Source organism: Schistocerca cancellata, unplaced genomic scaffold (genome assembly GCF_023864275.1).
Source record: "Schistocerca cancellata isolate TAMUIC-IGC-003103 unplaced genomic scaffold, iqSchCanc2.1 HiC_scaffold_537, whole genome shotgun sequence".
Lineage (NCBI taxonomy): Eukaryota > Metazoa > Arthropoda > Insecta > Orthoptera > Acrididae > Schistocerca > Schistocerca cancellata.
This window is the reverse complement of record NW_026046551.1, coordinates 1-5000: the sequence shown is the minus strand read 5'-3', so window position 1 is coordinate 5000 and position 5000 is coordinate 1. Positions and strand designations below refer to the sequence as shown.

General features: G+C 53.9%; 1 non-coding gene across 1 annotated transcript in view; it reads right to left on the bottom strand.

Annotated features, from left to right (window-relative positions):
• Positions 1-634, bottom strand: part of LOC126129447 (small subunit ribosomal RNA) — a 1909-nt gene extending 1275 nt beyond the window's left edge. The window contains exon 1 of the ribosomal RNA XR_007527306.1: positions 1-634. This exon is cut by the window's left edge and continues 1275 nt beyond it. This is a non-coding gene — a ribosomal RNA (small subunit ribosomal RNA).
• Positions 635-5000: the final 4366 nt, after the last annotated feature.

Genomic DNA, 5000 nt, shown 5'->3' with positions numbered 1-5000 from the left:
CCGCAACAACTTTAATATACGCTATTGGAGCTGGAATTACCGCGGCTGCTGGCACCAGACTTGCCCTCCAATAGATACTCGTTAAAGGATTTAAAGTGTACTCATTCCGATTACGGGGCCTCGGATGAGTCCCGTATCGTTATTTTTCGTCACTACCTCCCCGTGCCGGGAGTGGGTAATTTGCGCGCCTGCTGCCTTCCTTGGATGTGGTAGCCGTTTCTCAGGCTCCCTCTCCGGAATCGAACCCTGATTCCCCGTTACCCGTTACAACCATGGTAGGCGCAGAACCTACCATCGACAGTTGATAAGGCAGACATTTGAAAGATGCGTCGCCGGTACGAGGACCGTGCGATCAGCCCAAAGTTATTCAGAGTCACCAAGGCAAACGGACCGGACGAGCCGACCGATTGGTTTTGATCTAATAAAAGCGTCCCTTCCATCTCTGGTCGGGACTCTGTTTGCATGTATTAGCTCTAGAATTACCACAGTTATCCAAGTAACGTGGGTACGATCTAAGGAACCATAACTGATTTAATGAGCCATTCGCGGTTTCACCTTAATGCGGCTTGTACTGAGACATGCATGGCTTAATCTTTGAGACAAGCATATGACTACTGGCAGGATCAACCAGGGAGCTGCGTCAACTAGAGCTGAGCAGCCGGCCGCCCGGGAGTGTGTCCCAGGGGCCCGCGCGAACACGCAAGCGTCCGCTCAATTATTCTGCAAACAGGAGGAGGCTGAGCTCCCCTGCACAATACACCTCGAAACCCTCTCAGGTCCCGGCGGCGCGCAGCGCCGTCCTAAGTACTTGGTCGGGTTCGAGAGAGGCGCAATCGCCCGGAGTTAGGCGAGTAGACGCTTTAGGTGCGACCACCCGTGCTCCCAACTGAGCTTGCCGCTGCCGACAGAGGCCCGGGAGCGTGCTGTCGTGGCATTGCCGGCGGGAGACAACACGCGCCACCTACGGTGACCGGCAGCTCCAACGCCAGCGCCACAGAAGGGCAAAGGCCCCACGTGGGTGCCGAAGCGAACTCTCCCAGCACAGCGCACGTGCCAACACGTCTGCACAACTGCGATACAAACCACCAGCGAGAACCGCTGGGGCGACCGAGCAGCAGACGGCGTCGCGGCGCCGAGTGCCGGGCGGCGGCGCATCCTCAACGCACACAGTCCTCAGTCGGACCAGCACACTGCAGATGTCCACCGCGCTTCGCACCGGGCCCGCGAGGACCCACTTTGGCCGCCCGGCGCCGCGCGCAGGGTGCCCCGGCGCGCAGCTGCGCCGCCTGCCGCGTCCGTCGGCCGGCGCGCCTGCCACTGGGCGCCCCCACCAGCCGGCTGTAGCGCGTGCGCCCACGCACCGCGCGGCCAGCACGCCGGGCGGCCCCCCCTCACCGGCTGGGGACGGTCCCACCCAGCCACCGCCGCGTATCGCTTCACACACAGATTTGCCCTTACTGATTTACCTCCAGCAACAACAACCGCACCACAATGGGTTTACCAGTTGTTCATTTGCGTTGCGTCACGTCACCAGCAAACGTAGACGTCCATCCCAGTTTGCAAATGCAACGATTATTGCATACCTGTCTGTTAGGTGTCACGACACACTACGTCTGCCCACATACACGCAACAAAATGTGCACGACTAGAGAACACGTGGGAGGTGGCCCCCTACGTATGCGATGTCCATTACGAGACCGACTGTCAACCAGCATCTGTACCATGTCGCAGATGTGGAACGCGGTGCACCATGCTATCACACTGTGTGAGAAGAGACGACTACGTTTGAATACACGCGCCACTACATCAACAGACGGCTCATGCTGATCGCCATCCAGGGCGTCCGTTACTCCCACACGTCTCTATGGCGTACCACACTGCAATGTAGCTGTTATGGGGAGACGGCACGTGGCTGAGTGCACAACATTTGGACCGTATGGTTCGCTGTTGTTGGGCGCAGTCGTACGGTCACACATGTGCCACAGCGTATCATTCAGTACATACGGACCTATGTGCAGTACAATGTGAGGATTAAGCTTACGATATCAGCGGACAGTGGACACAGGCCGTACCACGACGTAGACTGAGCGCTTCGACATGCGAATGCCAGTGAACAGCTGCGAAGGGCATTGAACACGCAAGCACCTGAACGACCAGCGTGCGAAGGCAGGGTGGAGGGGGGGGGGCGATGTACATCCTGCAGTTGTCCACATTACAGTGTACAGCGGGAGCATGTAAAAAGTAAGCAACACTTGCGAAGTGTTCAACATGAAACGACACACAAGAGGGTGGGCGGTGCGAGTAGCGAACTATATTCAGAGGGTTGTGGTTAGACAACACTAGATTAATGTAACGTGTCATATGCCAATTACAGAGCAGGTTAAGGCACAACGTGGGTTAGGTTAAGGCACAACGTGGGTTAGGTTAAGGCACAACGTGGGTTAGGTTAAGGCACAACGTGGGTTAGGTTAAGGCACAACGTGGGTTAGGTTAAGGCACAACGTGGGTTAGGTTAAGGCACAACGTGGGTTAGGTTAAGGCACAACGTGGGTTAGGTTAAGGCACAACGTGGGTTAGGTTAAGGCACAACGTGGGTTAGGTTAAGGCACAACGTGGGTTAGGTTAAGGCACAACGTGGGTTAGGTTAAGGCACAACGTGGGTTAGGTTAAGGCACAACGTGGGTTAGGTTAAGGCACAACGTGGGTTAGGTTAAGGCACAACGTGGGTTAGGTTAAGGCACAACGTGGGTTAGGTTAAGGCACAACGTGGGTTAGGTTAAGGCACAACGTGGGTTACGTTAAGGCACAACGTGGGTTACGTTAAGGCACAACGTGGGTTACGTTAAGGCACAACGTGGGTTACGTTAAGGCACAACGTGGGTTACGTTAAGGCACAACGTGGGTTACGTTAAGGCACAACGTGTGTTAGGTTAAGGCACAACGTGGGTTAGGTTAAGGCACAACGTGGGTTAGGTTAAGGCACAACGTGGGTTAGGTTAAGGCACAACGTGGGTTAGGTTAAGGCACAACGTGGGTTACGTTAAGGCACAACGTGGGTTACGTTAAGGCACAACGTGGGTTACGTTAAGGCACAACGTGGGTTACGTTAAGGCACAACGTGGGTTACGTTAAGGCACAACGTGGGTTACGTTAAGGCACAACGTGGGTTACGTTAAGGCACAACGTGTGTTAGGTTAAGGCACAACGTGGGTTAGGTTAAGGCACAACGTGGGTTAGGTTAAGGCACAACGTGGGTTACGTTAAGGCACAACGTGGGTTACGTTAAGGCACAACGTGGGTTACGTTAAGGCACAACGTGGGTTACGTTAAGGCACAACGTGGGTTACGTTAAGGCACAACGTGGGTTACGTTAAGGCACAACGTGGGTTACGTTAAGGCACAACGTGGGTTACGTTAAGGCACAACGTGTGTTAGGTTAAGGCACAACGTGGGTTAGGTTAAGGCACAACGTGGGTTAGGTTAAGGCACAACGTGGGTTAGGTTAAGACACAAATTGCGTTACAAATTGCGTTACATTGCGGTACAAATTGCGTTACATTGCGGTACAAATTGCGTTACATTGCGGTACAAATTGCGTTACAAATTTGGTTAGGTTAAGGTGCAAAATGGGTTGGATTACAGTACACAACATGGTAAGAGATAGTGTGTTTGGGGGGGGGGGGGGGGGCAGGTTCGTTGGTAGTGATCATTGTAAGTGAATGTCTGAGGCAGCGTCAGTATGTCACAGCAGTTCTGTCTCGTCAGGATGCGCTTTTCGCTCGTGACTGGAGGCGCGCCGCGTCTGTGGTTGCGGCAAGGGAGTGGCAGACCTGTGTGATTCATTCCTGCCATTGTTTCTGTGCCGTAACAGGAGGCAGTGTGGTGGTGTTGGGTGCACCCCTGTGTAGGACATGTGTGGGTGTTGGTGGCTTATCTGAGCAATTGTGGATGTTGGACGGGTGGGATATTCTATTTTATAATTGGACCCCCTGGTGTGGTTATCATAGTGTGGATGGTGTACTGTGGCGGAGAGGATGCACCGGACGTTGGTCCATGCTGGTGCTTACATATCGTATCTGTGTCTGTTACAGGCAGAGAGTAATGTGTGATGGAGTGTCTCGCTGAGGTGTGGTTCATATTGTGTGCACAGACTTACAGCATGTATAGGGACTGTGCACAGACTTACAGCATGTATAGGGACAGCGGGAATTTGGCATATTGGATATAACTCTCGTCATGAAACGCAAGATATAGGGGTGGATTGCAACGTACGAGTGCGGGAAGAGTCCGCCGTTCATCCGCTTGGGTTGCGATTTGGGCGGTTGGGGTGGGGCACGTGCGGGGTGCGGGTGGAGTGATTGTCGGTTTGACTACTTCGTGCGACGCAGGCACTGGCGTTCGGGTTCCTGTGGGTGGACAGATGATGCAGGCTTTGTGGGTGGCGTCGAAAAATGGGTACTGTGGGACCTAGCGATGTCGTAGTCGGGGTGGCGTCTCATAGATGGCGGTATCGTCGGTGCAGCAGGTCATGTTTCGGGAGACTTGCAGATGGCGGTATTTAGTTTTCGTGTTGCGCGCGACATGGGTGGACGTAGTGTCGTCCGATTCGCGTAGATGGGGCTATTGCATGTGGTTTCGTCACATTGTCATAGATGGCGATGCTGTGGTTTGGCAGTATGGTTGGTGTAGTTCCGTTGGATTCCTGTAGATGGAGGTGTCGTTTCTGGGCCAGACGGCAATGTAGTTTGGTCACATTCTCATAGATGGCTGTGTTGTGTCTGTGGGTGGCGGTGTCAGCGTCGTCCCATAGAGGGCGGTATGGTCTGTTTATTGTGGACGTTGATGTCAGGACCAGAGGGCGCGCGCGAACCGTTGCCCATATTTTCCTACCCTCCTATTACTCGCTTGTAGATCTATAACACTGCCCAGCGTTGCAACTAAATGATGTTCACATCTGTTTGCATCTCTCGTGCCCTCGCAATAATAATAATAATTCACCG